This window comes from Amphiprion ocellaris, chromosome 7 (assembly GCF_022539595.1).
Source record: "Amphiprion ocellaris isolate individual 3 ecotype Okinawa chromosome 7, ASM2253959v1, whole genome shotgun sequence".
In the NCBI taxonomy this organism is placed as follows: domain Eukaryota; kingdom Metazoa; phylum Chordata; class Actinopteri; family Pomacentridae; genus Amphiprion; species Amphiprion ocellaris.
In genome coordinates, this window is record NC_072772.1 from 4,179,253 (window position 1) to 4,195,563 (window position 16,311).

Here is a 16,311-nt window from a genome sequence, read left to right on the forward strand (position 1 = left end):
CAAAGAATAAAAGACGTGTGAATGAAGCAGACTGTGAACCAGCTTGTGTGTGTCATTATATTATTTATATCCTGATGATATGAGAAATGAGCTCCTTGTTTGCTGATTTTCTGTAGCAGGTACACGAATAAAACGCTGCAAAAGTTTTACTTTCTCTCGCATTTTTATGCCAGAATCACTAAACTATTCACATTCAAACCTCCTTTAATCTGCACCTTTATCACATTCCATCGTGTAAAATGAGCAACTTAATATCAAAGCAATAACCTGGACCTCAGCCAGGATCCTAATAGGAGTGAGATCATGAGTTCCATTAAAAAATGTGACCCAACATCAAAAAGTAAGTCTCAACATTGCCTTCATAGATACATTTGGTTCTGTTTAACATCTTATTCCTTTGAATACGTGTTTAGATTTCCCAACATTAGGGTCTCTGGCCTGTGAAGACATCTCTATAACTCCAAAACTTTTGATAAGTTAAAGAAAACAGCCCTGTTTTCAGTTGTGATCCTGTGTTTTTTAATGGTTTATTTAGAAGCAAAAGATTTTCTTCTCAAACATAGCAGTGAAAAGTGAGATCTTTGCCTGATGGCATCAGAGTGTGTCTGTTTACATGTGGCGAATATGTGCCCTGGCAGAAGTGGGCAAAATAGTTTTGGTGCTAACCTTGCTAATGTTCAGTTTATCTTGCACTCAATCGAGTACAAGAGGCTCCTTGTGCTTTTGTTGGTTGCTTACCAGAACCAGTAATAGGTTTCTGAAAGGCCAACATGGCTTTGGAGTTGGATTTTACCACTGCTTGTTGGTCTAGCATCCTCCTGATAGTGCTTCAATTGTGTTTTTACATTTTCATTAGGACAAAGACATTTTTTGAGAACAAAAGAGGAAAAACTGTCTATGTATACATTGATCAAGCAGCAACCTCTGAGGTTGCAAATGCATAAGTGCCAAAAAATACAATTCCTTGAATGACCACTTGAAGCTGGTTCCAAAAACAAGCCAATCCACATGAATCCCCATGTTAAAATTAGCAATTTACAACCTAGTACAAAAATAGTTTTGATCTCTAGAGTTAATTTACCTGCTTGTGACAACGGTACAAGGAGTTAGATTCCATATAACTCACTGGTTTAAATGATATTAAGGCTGAAAATGATGCATAATTAAGGGACATTTGCCTGGCTCACTTCAGTTCCACCAATTTGCTGGTGTTTATTTGTCCAGTTATTCCGCACCTAGGTTCCTTGTGCTTTACTGTTTTTGAGGATTATTTACTTTCCTTGCACTGTTCTAAACCTGTCTAATTTTCTGCCTGCCTGGACCTCTGAAACCTGAACCAGCTGACATTACAGCTCATTTTTTGTTAACACGTCTGTCTGCCTGGTGTTGTGCATTTGGATCCTCCCCGAACAGTAAAACAACAAATATAAACACCCAGAGGTTCCCAGAACTCCCAACATTGCTGTGAGTGGCGGCTACAGCTCCAACAAGCAACATCTTATTTCCCTGTGGTGGGAATAGATTTTCATTTGACGAGTCCAGAATCTGTGACAGCTCCAGATTATGAGCAGGATTGGCCTGTCACGAAGGTTTGAAGTCATTTTCTGAGCAGATTCGACGCGACAACAGATCGAAAGGAAACGATCCAAAAAACTCTGTTTCCATCAGATGTGTGCCTCACCAACTGATCATTTCTGACATGCACTCAAATTATCGGAATTATCTGGAAGTGTGTTCTGTCAGAGCAGGTTAACACCAACTTGAACGCAACGCGAGCTGAGCGTCCTCTCACTCATTGCTGTTTTTCTGAGACAACAGCTGCTCTCATCCTTGCATTCCTCTGCTCTCCAGCATGTGTGTGTTCGTACGATTCAGTCCTCGGTCCTGCCTCCCCCCTTGGCCCCAGCAGTGCCAAACCACATCACATGACTGCTAAAAGTCTTCGCCACAGTGGGGATCTAACACACAGTCATACCAGCGTTGTGTCAGTAGCAACATCCAGTGACAGTTTCCGCCCCCCTCTCCTCTCTCTGCCTCAGCACATCAGTGACTAATACAGCATCAGTGAACAGCACCAAACCATCAGACACATGTTGGTTTGATTATTGCCGTAAATCATGCAGATAAAAAGAAGATATCGTGTGAGTGGGCAGCATAGGGATGGCCGACGCTCCCCGAGCTGTGAAAGCGTATTCTCAGAGCTGCTGGGCTTCTATGGGCAGTTCGCTCAAATGTTTGCTTGCTGAAATTGCACTCTTAAACCGAATCGCGCGTACATTTGCGCTGCAGAGTTTCCTGGAATTTCTCCTGCAAGCGGCTTTATTGTCATTTTCAAAGGCATCAACGTGGGTTGCCTTTTCAGAACGGATTAGCCTGAAAAAAAACTCTCCGCTGGAATGAAGTCTGACACGCGTGTTCAACTACAAGCCAATTGCTTTCTGTCGTCTTCTTCTCACGCAGATCTGAAACAGAGTGCCAGATCAGAGAGACTATGATAAATGAATGCCAGATCTTTGAAGAACTACTTCTTAGCTCCATGTGCGGAGAAACTCTTGGATGCTGAGACCTGGTGTCAAAATTTCAGAGGAATGCTGTGACACTAGAAAGCAAAGGAAAGGGTGGGATTAGAGAATAATAGAAGAAAAACAGCAAAGTAAATGTTTTTCTTATCTGCGTGGATGTCCCCAAGGAATCTAAAGTGCAGATACTGTGGACATTTAGCTTCATTGTACTTCTTTCCTTGTGGGTGGTGCAGGGGTCTCACATGAAGCTGTTTTGATTTGATTTCTGAGACTTGGGTTTGTTTCCTGAATAGTAACAAAACATGAATGAGAAAGATTGTGCTGTTGATTTTTCCCAAGATCCCGAGTCAAATGAGAAGAAGTTCTGCTGAAATGTTCTCAGAAAAGAAAGAAAGAGATTAGAAATCAGCCACATGCATTCAGACAGAAGGTAAAATTTTTCAGATGTGAAACATTTAATTTTATTTCATTTTTAGTATTAACCCTCAGAACCCAGAGCAGTTTTACTCTGGTGCAGGACTTTATATTCCAGTGAAAATGGGCCCACCTATGGAAACAGCATGACTATAGCAACAAGTATGGAGAACTGAAAATTGTCTTATTTTCAGTATGACACAGTTAGAAAGCCATAAATTAAAAAAAACGAAAAATGAAAGTGAATTTCTTTGATGTATTTTACAAAAATTTGAGAAACCTGGAATAAACATGGGTTACCAATACTGGGGAAAAAATGGTGACTCCACGTACTATAGATATTTTACTAACTAATTTTTATACTATACCACTTTTTTGTCTCATGACAGTCGGCCACAGTTGAGTCACTAACAGTTTCATGATTGGGATTTACAGAATCTGGTTCATGCAAACTGCCTGTTTTTGGCAAAATTTTAATATGACATTTAGAATAAAGTGATGCTGCTGAAATTTCAGAGGTTTTTCATCACTACATGTCACAGATGATCCTTTGAAAAGCTGAAATCAGGAAGTTTTTACAGTTTCTTGCTGTGACAAATAGTGTAATTTTAGTGAATTTGAAAAAATAAAGTACCTTTCAAACCCACTGGAGGGTTTTGGGTCTCAGAGGGTTAAATACAGGTTAAATTTAGCAGTTTGGCTGCTTGTGAAATTCAAATTATTGTGGCGTTCTTGGGCTTCCATAGTCTGCCTACAGTCTGAGAGTTGTTGAGGTACTGGACTTCAATCCATTCATTAACAACTAGATCAATTAAGAACCCATATTAACATATACATATGTAAATTATAGCTTATTAGAAACATTTTAATTGATTTAATATCACACAGAGAGGGCAAATACCAGCCACACAGACTTTTAACACATTGCGTTCTTATATTGCTGATAAATAAATGCTTAATTCCCCAATAAAATGTGCAAGTGGCACAGTAGATAAATATTTGGAAGCAAAAGAAGCAGAATCCCTCTCTGTTCATTCATGAATCCATTCCTTCATTCATTTAAACGTCCATCCATTCAAGCCACACAAGATTTGTACGCTAAACTACTAATCACCAAGTGTTGTTGTAATAATTATCTCGTTCCCCTTGTGTGTCTGTGCGCGTGTGTGTGTGTGTGTGTGTGTGTGTGTGTGTGTGTGTGTGTGTGTGTGTGTGTGTGCGTGTGTGCACTGCTGCTGCTGTTGCTGGCAGGGAAGTCAATAACCATTCAGCTATTTAAAAACCTGCACTGAGCCAACTTTCCACTCATTCAGCAGAAAAACAACAACACACAGTGAGGTGCATTTCTCAAACTCCTGCCCTTCCGCAAAGATGAGGATGTGCCTCTCTCAAGGATACTGAACTTACTGTACGCTGACGCCCACACACGCACGCACGCACGCACGCACGCACGCACGCACGCACGCACGCACGCACGCACGCACGCACGCACACACACACACACACACACACACACACACACACACACACACACACACACACAGTCATCGAGTCAGCATGAAACTCAAGCCATGAGACGCTGGAGGAAGTGGACAGCATTATGGTTTTCTGAGGCTTCAGCAAACTGGAGCAGGCTACATACTGAAAAGGTGCACTGCGATATTAAGTTAAATTCATGGAAGGCAAAAATAAGAAAAACACAAGAGATGGATGACTAGACGGGGCAATAAGTAACTGAGTACATTTACTTTTAGGCTGCACGTTACTACAGTTTTTTTTTTTTTTTTTTTAAACAATTTTGTGCTACTTTTTACTTGCAGAACACATGTTAGAAAAATATTTGACTGTTTACTCCATCACATATGTCTAACATCTGTATTTCCTTTACAGTTGAAGATTTTAAAGAGAAAGACATAAAAAGCTTCTAAAATACAACACAGTGCTAAAGATTAAACCAGTGCTGTGACCCCTTGTAATAAAACATTGTCCAGTTGTCTTTTTTTAAATACAACCTTTGATATATTCTACAAACTGATATACAGTTAATTTGCCGTAGTAATTACATTTTAAAGGACGACTAACAGATCGGTTTGGAAAACATACATCTGATTAACTGCCCCGCCTCCGCTTGACAGCAGCGTACAGTCGTTTTTTATGGGACCTTCTGGGATCATCCTCAGTGGGGTAAAGTCTGCAGCAGCTCTCAGGGGAAACAGCTGAATCTGAAGCTGCTCAATGCTTCACTAACGTTACTAGCTTCGAGTTTTGAGTTTGTCTGCTGTATTGGCGCTGAGTTTTTGCTTAAGACAGCCACATATGGTTATAAACGGTGCTCTAGGAAAGAAAAAAAGCTATGTTGCAGACCGGAAAACCAAAAGAAAGAGTTAAAATTCAGAGTCTGATCCATATATTGTTTGGCTGATATTATGTTTATGGCATTACGCTGATAAAACTGTCTTTTACAGAACATAATACAGAAAAAGATGCCTGGGAAAATTGAGAAATAAAGATAGTTTGTCCAGCAGAGCGGCTTTGGCTGCACTGTTTACAAGTCTGTGTGCAGCGCATGTAGCAGAGCACACATGACGGAGCGGAGTCAAGGGTTGTCTTTGCAGCAAGTTGCTAACTAGTTAGGAAAATAAGCCCATTTTGGGAGGAGGTGAGGAAAACAACAGAAAAAATTATTTCAAAACAAATTTCCAACAAATCCAAAATTTTTCCTCCTGGGACTGTATCCAAAAAATTCCAAATATAAAAAACATGAAAGAGCTTTTATAGACCTCAGCTTGCTTACTGCTAAGAAGTGTATTGCATTACTTTGGAAATCAATGAGTAGACCAAGTATCAGCCAGTGGGTGAGACAGATGCTGTCAAATCTCCCTGTAGAAAAAATAACTTACATTTTGAAAGACAAGCAGCAGGTCTTTGAAAACATATGGGGACCCTTTGTGAAGTACGTCAAAGATCAAGATTTAGCAGACCCTCAGACTGATGAGTGACTGATGGACCATGCAGCTTCTGCACCTGCATTTTTATTTTTGTGTATATTCTCATAGGAATGCATGAGCACTTATGTACTGATATAAGGGCACTTAAGTGCTGATTTTGTTGTGTTATCTTTGAAATAGACTGTAACTGGACTTGCACTAAAGTTTATAGAGGAGAGAAGCAGTTTGTTTATTTGTTCGCTGTTACTTTTTGTTTGTTTGTTTGTTTTTTGTGTTGTTGTTTTTTTCAAAAAGCAGCAAAACAGTTTGTATTCAAGTTTCTATACAATGTAAAGATGTTTCCATTGCTGTGGAAAACAAAATAAAAATATTGTGGAAAAAAAAAAAGTTGCTAACTAGTTTGTGAAATGCATTGCTTGAAAGTCAATTAACAATCAACCCTATCATTTCCCCCCTTTTAAGATAAGCTTAAAATATATCGATACGCATACATCGATATCAGAATTTCTGATTTCATAAAATTAGTGTCAGTCCTAAAAATCCAGCATCAGTCGGGCTCTAGTTCAAGTTCTTGTAAAGTAGTGTAAAGCTGAGAGGCACTGCTGTGATCGTTTCTTGTACACTCCTATTTATCACTTTTATTTAATACATTGTTATGGATTATAGCCACTTAAAACAGATTCTTGCCCTTATATTTTGGAATTTTGATTTAAAAGGGATTTTGAATGATAACCTTTAACTTAAAATGGTGTTTTATTGTCTGTGCATATTTGTAGTGGTACATTGACTTTGGGATTCTAGGATCTGAGCACATTTTCCACCTCTGGAGGGGGCATGTTGTTGCTCCACAGGCCAGCTGCTAAAACAATCAGTGTGGAGGTGGAGGAGACAAGGGGAGCATAAAGAAAGGGAGACATAGTGCAGGACCAGAGGGAGCAGAGGCACCATGTAGATTCTCACATCTACTCAACTCCCGTCAGATTTTTTTTTTCAGCTGCGATTGGACGGAAGCAAAAATTGAAAAAAAAAAAACATACTAAAGGGAGTCGTGGGGAATCTAAAAATGTCCACCTCCATCCTTGAGGCCTCAGAAACCCTTTTTCCTTCCTGTATCTCTTCCCTATCTGTTGTAAAAATCTGCCACCACTGTGCCCCCTCCTCCTCCTCCTGCTGGTTCTTTACCCCGGGGAACGGGGCAGATATCTCTGTCAGATGGTTGGGAGTTCTGTCTGTAACGGTAAACTGACCGGGGAGGAGAGGAAAGAGACATTACCTTGCAGGGGGAAGCGATCGGCTGCAGCCTGCAAAACACATCGTACAAGATCCGTTCACCTCGTGTGGCTTGTCGAGCCCTCGCAGGACTGAACCGTACAGAGCCAGGAGTTGCACGTCTGATTAATACTGCGGTGATGTGGGCAGTAATATAGAGCTACCGAGGAAGCGATACTGCAGCTGAATATAACAGATGGATTTGTGTTTTTAAAGCTGAAGAGACTTCCAGAGACAAACACTGTACGTACAGTCTAACAGAGCCCTGTGAGCGGCTTCATGCCAGCAGCACCGCGGACCCTCGCTGATTGGCTGAGGACGATGATTGGTGATGTTGTGCTCCCACCCCGGGGAGTTTGGGCCTAGGCATGTTTTCTAAGATTAGCCTGCTCCACAGCACAGCACACAGCTAGCGGCACACTGAGCACAGTCCAGCTCTGTGCACATCTTCAATGCTATGAAGATCCATTAATTATGTCTCTTATATAAGATGTAAACATTGCAACGCCTAGATATGGGCTGAAGATAAGGATAAGTTAGTGAAACTGTCCAATCAACCTATTTGCATGGATAAAATTAAACTGTTCTGCACTATTTCCTTGCATCAACTGTCATTTTTAAAATTTAAATATCATCATTAATTATTATATTAACACACGAATACAACATATTAACATCAAAATCTACCTTTGCAGCCCAATCATATCTAACAGAGATCCAGACAGCAGAACGAACACGATATCGGTTTTGTTTTGGTGCTGAAGGAGGACAGACACAATAGCAGACATCGACACAAGAGGGAAGTCGCTCAGACAAAAAATGACTGCCTACAGAAGTCAAAACAATACAGATTAGCACTGCAGACATCCAGGTGAAGAGGACAAGAAAGAAAGACGGAACTGCTGCGAACACCAGCTTTAAAGGCAGATAAAAAGAAAGGATGATGGAAGTGGAAGGAGGAGCAGAGGAGATGTAGACATGAGATAAGAATCCCAGGATAGGGATGATTGAAGATAAAGATGAAGGAGGAAGATCAGACGTTGCAGCAGGAGAAAGAGCAGAAATAGGGGTCAGCAGTGATGGACCTCCACCTTCACCTCGGATCACTTCAGAGCAGCCGGTCAGGGACCTTTAACCTGAACACTGATAACCTCCTTCCTCCCTAATGTGCCTGGAAGAGTTTCTATCGGTGACAAACTGGAGAGGAGAGCAAGCGTGGACGAGTGATGATGCACAGACAGACATTATGGAAGCTGCATACACTGTAAACATTTGAGCTGTAGATGAAAGTGCTGCTTTGAATTAATCCTGTTCATCTTTCTGCTTTTGTGGATTTCTGTCAACTTCAAATCACACTTTGTCCCTTTAAACCGGTATTCTAGTTTCAGTGAAAGCAAGAAATTAGGTTTAAATCTGTGCTTCTTTAAAATTTAGCTTGTTGGCCAGCGAAGGATCGGTCACTTCCATTAACACCTCCTGTATGAATTTAGGTTGTTGTATTTTATATCTGCAATTCTTCTATCCTTCTAAAAAAAAAAAATGCATAGCAAAACATTTGAATCAGAGCCGCAACAATTAGTCGATTAATCGCACAGTTGACAACCATTAAATTAAACATCAACTACTTTGTTAATCTATTAATCAGTCTGTGAATTCTCTCATTCCAGTCTCTTAAATGTAAATATTTTCTGGTCTCCTTCATCTACTATGACAGAAAAGTGAATATTCTTGAGTTGGTTCACAAAACAAGACAGTTAAGGACATCATTTGGGGATTTTTGAAACACATATTAACACTTTTCACCATTTTCTGACCAAACATTTAATTGTGAAAGCTACATACACTGTAAAATGTGCATTTAAACTGTAGATGAAAGTGCTGTTTTGAATGTCATCTTTTCCAGCAACTTGAAATCACACTTAGTCCTTTTAAAGCAGTCTTCTAGTTTCAGCGAAAGTATGAAAATTAGGTTCAAATCGACGTTTCTTAAATATTTTCTGCAGCAACTCATCTGCTGTTTTCTTCCAGTAGGATTACAGAATAAAGAAAAGGACACAACAGAAAGTCTAATGATGAAACTATGCTTTACATACTAACTAAAGCAAATACATAAGTTGGCAAACTGCCCTTAAAATTACATTGTAGCGAGCTACATGTTCATATGAGAGTGATTAAATGATTTAAATGCAACCGGAGGTAATATTACTACCTAAATTGCATGTTACCAATGGAAGCAATTTGTTGGTGCAACAATCGTCTTTTTTCAGTGCAGTCCTGATCCAGACGCTGATAAACCAGCAGCATAAAGCTATCTGTGTGTGTTTATGGATTCAGACCGACACAAGCAGTGATAAGAATCCAGACATGATGAGAAGATGGAGAATTCCTGAGGACCGGATCATAAATAGATCAGAGCAGCCGGTTTACCAGCCACGTCTAATGATGTAGGAAGCTCGGCCTCATCACACAGATATTAAACACATCAATTAGCGTGTCCTCCAAAGGCAGGATGTCCTCCCTCTTTCTCTCCTCCCTGCTTTTCTCTCCCTTCCTCTGGCAAGCAGCGACAATGTAAATGTTGAGTGAGCTCAGGCATCCATATGGCAGCCGGTGATAAAGGACGGAGTGCGTGGGAGATGCACATTGCGCCACTGACTTCCATTTCCTGTCCCTCACCCACCAGGTCTAACTAATTTCACAGATGACCACAGGCCTCTCACAGAGACGAGCGCAGGAGGAAAACACTGAACAACCTGTGTGAGCGTCGAGCGTGTCAGTTACTGGAATAGATGGGCTTTTAATTTGGAGTCTCAGAGTGAAGCTGATGTAAAAAACAGCCTGATGATGGTACCGACAGGGATTTATACTCATACGGCTCAATGGAACATAACGCATATGTTTGTGGTGTTTTTGCTGGCCAGCTACACTGGAAAAAATGCTCCTGTCAAAACAAGAAAAAAAAACTTATTTCAAGGAACTTTTACCTTGAAATAAGTGAAAAAAATCTGCCAATAGAACAAGTGAAAAATGGCTTAGTAAGATTTCTTGAAGTAAGATCTGATATTTAGAATATTGACATCTTAAAATTAGCTGGGAAAACTTATTTTAAGCTCTATTTTACCAGGATTGTCAAGCTTAGGTGTCTTAAAATAAGTTTGTTACGTTTTAACCCTCCTGTTGTCCTGCAGGTCAAAATTGACCCGTTTTAAAGTTTGAAAATGTGGGAAAATAAATATTTTCACAGTGAAACTTCTGATGTCCACATTTTCAACATCTTTGGGAAATCTCTGAACATTTTTTGGCAGAAAAAAAGAAATGTTAAAAATGTTTCTTTAAGAACATTCACAAAAAACATCTACCAAAATCCAATGAATTTCACTGGATTTTGGTTGATTTTTTTCTGAATGTTCTTTAAAAAATATTAGAAGTTTTACTGATATATATGGAATCACTTTAGATATTTTGAGGATTTTTTTGGGAAGATTTTTACTAATTTTTTTGACTTTTCTTGCCAAATTTGTTTTTTTTTTTTGTTTGTTTTTTTCTTTTAAAAAAATAAAACTTTTAAGGGAAACTTGTAAGGAATTATTGAAATTTTCTTCCTGAAGGTTTTGCAAATTTTTGGAAATTTGGGGAATTTTTTGGCTGATTTTTTGGATTTTTTTCAGACAAGGAAACAGTATTTTTTTGGTGCCCATAAATGAAGACAACAGGAGGGTTAAACTTATTTTGAGTTTTCTTGTAAAATTCAACTCAAAACAAAATAATTTCAAGATTGTTTGACTTAAGATATTTAAGATGCACTGTCTTAAAACAAGTCCCTCCATCTGCTGAAATGTCACTTGTTAAGTGAATTTATCTTAAATCGAGTAGGATGAGACATTTTGACTCAAAATAAGACAAATAGACTTGGTAAGATTTTGAGTTTTTGCAGTGTATAGGTCAGTCACTTCCATTAACACTTTCTGTATGAATTTAGGACAACTTATTTTATGTCTGCTAACATGCTTGCCTCAAAAAATAACATAACGCATAATATTGTGAATAAGAGCTGCAACAATTACTCAATAAACTGATTAGCTGTCAGAAACAGACACCTAACAATCAGGAATAACTGTACTTCATGTTTTTAATGGTTAAATCCATTTATCAGTTCAGTCATTATTTCATTTCGCCCTTCACTCACCTCTCTAATGCTGACAGTGACAAATTCCATGTAAGTTTTGGTTTCTGTCCCGTCTCCAGCTTCTCCTTACTTTCATCTGCCTCAACCTTCATACTTCCAACTTTGCTGTCGTGCTTTAACTGTTCTTTTGCTGCCTGTTTTCTTGGTGCCATGTTGTCTACAAAGGATTAAAATGTTAATATCCTGTTTCAAAACAAGATGTGTTTGAGAGATAAGGAGAGAAACGTGTAACTGTCCATACATGCATTTGCATTCTCATTGCGTGTGCTTATATGTGTGATGTGCCCAGACAGATGTGTGTGTTTGTTTTAATATATGAAATTATTCTGGACTATTGTAGCTGACATTAACTTACTGCATCATTTTAAATATTTTTAAAGTGACAAAAACACTATAAAACTCTGTAATATGGTGCCATTTTCACTTTAAAAAAACAGTCCAACTTAGGTTAATATTTTTGACCTCACTTTATCTAATGCATGTGACAGTCAGTCTCCTTTCTCTTAAAAATATAAGTATATTTTTAGAATATTTTGATTATAAGCCACATTCCCCATCCCAAATTACCTGACTTTGCACGAAAATATCAGAGCATGGAGTAAAAAAAACAATAAAGTCCACATGGTGTGGGTCCATCTACATGGGAAAACTTTTAATCCAATATTCTGCATCAGATCAGAGAGTTAGTTACTGTTAGGAGTTCTACAGTCCAGATTTACAACAAAGGCTGATCATGCTTTTGCTGTTTTAGCCCCAACTCTATGAAACAAGCTCTTCCTTGCAGTCAGAACAGCTCAGAGCCTCAATTTAAGAAGCTTTTACATAAAAACACACCTGTACAGGAAGGTATTCATGTAAAGTTTTAGTTTTCTACTCTTATATTAATGCTTTTTATATTTTATTACTGTCTTTATTGCTTTCTTTTAATGTTTGTTGCTTTTTAATGTTCTGTACTGCATCTTGTGACTCCAGTCATGAATAGTTCTATAGAAATAAAGCTTATTATTATAATTATCTGTTGCCCCTGCTGGTGCATTATCCTGCACGGGTGTTCTGATTATTCTGTCCTCCAATCTCTATGTGCAGGTGAAGCATCACTTGGCATAAAAGCTAATTTCAGATACTTATTTTTAGTGGAGGAATCGTTGCAGTTGAAGTTTGACTGGGTTGCTGCCTAAATATGACAACAAAACAACATTCCCAATGCAAAATTGTAGAATTAAGCTGAAGAATAAGGAGAATATTGTGCTGTTTTCTTTGATTAAGTCATTTTAAAATCACAATCTAGTACCAGAAAGCTTCATGGGATTGTTTTGAACTGGATCTTGTCACTCCAGTTTTGAATGACGCTGTAGAAATAAAGCTTATAGAACATTCAGTGACGCCGAGGCACACAAAGCCTGGTGGTGCGTTATCCTGCATGAGTGTTATTCCGCTGGGGAAGCATCGCTTGGCACAAGGACTCATGTCAGGTCAGAGAAGCACAACTTTAGGTAGAGAAATGTGGGTTTTTCAAAGGATTGCTGCTGAAATATGACAACATTCGTGCAATGTTGTAGAATTAATTTGAAAAATAAGGAGAATATAGTGCTGTTTTCTAAGATTAAGTCACCACCTAGCGCCTGAGAGCTTCACAGGAGTGCAATCAGAACATTGCAGGGATGTAAATGTCTACATACTATATGAACAGGCCTGTGTCCTGTTGATATCTGACTTATCAAGCTCCATATTAACGGACTGTCTCGTGTAGCCCATAAAAAGACACATGAGAGAAAGTCAATAGGCCTAAAACAGGCCTGCTGCAGGCCCAGGGAGCCTGTGTGGAGCCCACAGTGGATGTTCATGAATGGAGAATCGGCCTCCTGCTGAATGGATGAACGGATCAGGTCCAGAGAGCAGATGAATGGGGGGGGGGGGGTCTGACTGTGGCCTGCACATCACATCCCCTGACATCACATCAGGCCCACTGAGCCTCCATCCTGACACTGACCACACTTTACTCCCTCAAGTCTATTAAATGGATTAACGGAAAAGCCCCTTTTACACCGCGATTACCCCCCAACACCCCCTCCTCAGGTCCAGCACGCCTCATCCACACTCCATCTGTGGGCAAAACAAACAAACAAGCAAAAAAAAAAAAAAACAACAACCAAGCACTTGTTCTACACCATCATAAAAACAATGTGAACGCTGGGTTTCGGCGTGGAGGAGTCTGAATGTGGGGTTCAACACCAAAACACAGCAGCCTCCAGTCCCCCTCAGCACCTGGACGCTTCATTATCATTAACGTTGTCTTTACTGTTGCTGCTGTCCTCCGAGAATCACGATGCCTTTCTCCTGAGCGCACCAAAACCTCTGCGAAACGTCTAACCACAAGCGTCAGGATGCTCCACACGCGCTAAATAAGAAATAAAAACGCAGCAGCGGCGGCAGCGGCGGCAGCGGCGGCTCACCTCAATGCAGGACTGGATCCATGGTTCCTCCGAGACGGTCCTGGGGCTGCAGGGAGGATCTTCACTCGTTCCCCGGGTAGAACATGCTCACTGCCGGCGTCTGCTGCTCCCTCTGTCCGGTTTACACGAGCTCGCAGCCGGTCAGCTCTCCCTCCATCTCTGCTCGACTGCACTGAGCCGCTGATGAACGCTCTGCGCTCCTCACACCGTCAAGAGCACGCAGCCGCAACCAGCGCGTCTTCCGGTGCGTGACTTTCACAATAAAGGTCCGAGCTGCTGAGCAAATGAGTTGTTTCTGGTCTCTGGAGCAGCTTTGTGAAAAACGAGGATTTTATTATTATAAAGGCAAACTCAAGATTTGTTTTTTTTTGTAGTGTAGCTTTTCATTTCCAATACTACTACTACTACTACTACTACTACTAATAATAATAATAATAAATGTTTTAGTTCAGGTTAAGTGAATTTGATTAATTAAAACTTCACATTACAAACTGAGATAATATTGATTCATTTGTCATTTTTCACTGGAGATTCTATACTACACTGAGTGTCCAATAACACCAAGAAGAAGAAGAAGAAGAAGAAGAAGAATTTACTTCTATAGCACCTTTCAAACCTTTCACCTGAAGCCACAAGATATTAAAATGCACAAAAGATTAGATAAAAAGTAAAATAAAAAATAAAAAATTAAGTAAATTGAAACAGTGCAACCTTAAAAAGTGCAATTACAGAGCATCAGAGATGGAATAAAAAGCAATACAAATGCATATCTGTGTAGGTGGGTTTTTAAATCTTTTCAAACCAACATATTGACTGAGCTGTTGGGGCTGACAGTGAAAACATGGCCTTGATTTGTTTTCAACCCGGACTGTAGGGTATTTAACAGCAGCTAATTTTCAGAGGTGCAGAATATGTTGACAAAAGTGGAGCCAGACCATGCAGAGATTTAAACATGATCAATAGAATCTTGAGCTTTACTCTTCATACATTAGAATGAGGAGTCAGTGTAACTGTGCTAGGACTGAGCATTTGTAGTTTTATTCAATTTAATTTATACTGAGCAAAAGCGTAAGCACAGCATGCAGATGGTCTTCTTTTCTGATTTGGAGATGTGAGTTAAAAGGTTCAAATTGGTCAGTTGTGCCCAAAAAAGGTTTGCAGCTTTCAACTGAACTCAAATTCTGGATCACTGAGTTAATCAATAGTCGTCAGGTTCAGCCGTAAAGGAAGATGAGCAGATAGAGTGACTGACACGCTTTTAACCAGTGACTACAAAAAGCCACCTTAAAATGCAGCTTAGTTCAATACTTTCCGTCTTTGTGTGCATCTTTTATCACCACATTTATCAAATTGTTCATAATAAAATCCAGTGAACCCCACTAGTGTTATAACCAAACCTGTGTCCACAGGGTTTTCAGTTTAAATATATTTCCTTGTTACAGTTTTCAGCTGTTAATGACTTTCTCACTTGCAATTTCTTGATATTTCCTGGAATGAATTTTCTTTTTTTATTTACTAATCACAGAGAAATTAGACATTATATTCAGGTTTTACTCAGTACAATCCTTCAATCTTTATATTGACATGGATTTGGTGAAATGAAAATGCACTGTGGTCGTGCGAAAACACCTCCCTTAAAAGCTGACATTTTAAAGCTTGCCTGCTAAAATGCCTTTCATGCAGATTAAGCAACCACACAAAATCAAGAATGGTGGCACAATTTTTTTTCTAATTAAAATGAGTGCTTTTATTTTGAAGGCACACTGACAATACTGGCATATCCTGTGTCTTTGGCTGAATTGACCGCAGCTTCCTTCACTGGGGGTGCGTGTGCGTGTGCGTGTTTCGCTGATCTATTTAACGCTGCCCTTAACGGAGCCACGCCCTTTTATTGTTGCCATAACTCGCCACGGACACAATAGTAGATGTCCTGTGTGTGTGTGTGTGTGTGTGTGTGTGTGTGTGTGTGTGTGCGTGTGTGTGTGTGTGTGTGTAAAAGAGCGAACTGAACCCTTCACTCACAGCACGCATTTCATGCTTTGTACTGTCAAAGTTGATGCTGACCAGAATAATCCTGATACTTCACACCTTCACCAAATGAGTAAAAACCACAGCTGCTGCAACTCTCTGCTCTACTGACTAATGAGATGCACAGAAGGGCAGGCAACAAAATAATGCAACTTTTTGAACCTCAAACATGCAAAAAGTGACAATTCCATCTACGCTTGCTTGACTGACATAACACCAGCTTCACTTAAACAATGTACTATGAACATGAAGCTTTGAAAATGTGTTTTTCATTTAGCATTCCATGAGAATACAGCATGAGGCGAGTTTCCACCTTCACCATCACATGAACAACTTTGGATTGGAGGATATCTTATATGCATTGTAAAATAAAAAGTAAAATAAAATAAATAAATAAAATACAAAATAAAAATACAAAATAATACTCAACAATTGCAAAAGCATGTAAAAAAGAAAAATACGTGTCAAAAAATTGCATTTTGTGGATTTAA

At 39.4% G+C, this 16,311-nt stretch overlaps 1 protein-coding gene across 1 annotated transcript in view; it reads right to left on the bottom strand.

The window, feature by feature from the left end:
* The window catches only part of LOC111575972 (SH2B adapter protein 2), a 29,104-nt gene extending 15,111 nt beyond the window's left edge, over positions 1-13,993 (bottom strand). Inside the window, exon 1 of the mRNA XM_023281435.3 lies at positions 13,793-13,993. The gene's annotated coding sequence lies outside the window, so the exon portion shown is untranslated. The remainder of the gene's footprint in view (positions 1-13,792) is intronic.
* Positions 13,994-16,311: the final 2,318 nt, after the last annotated feature.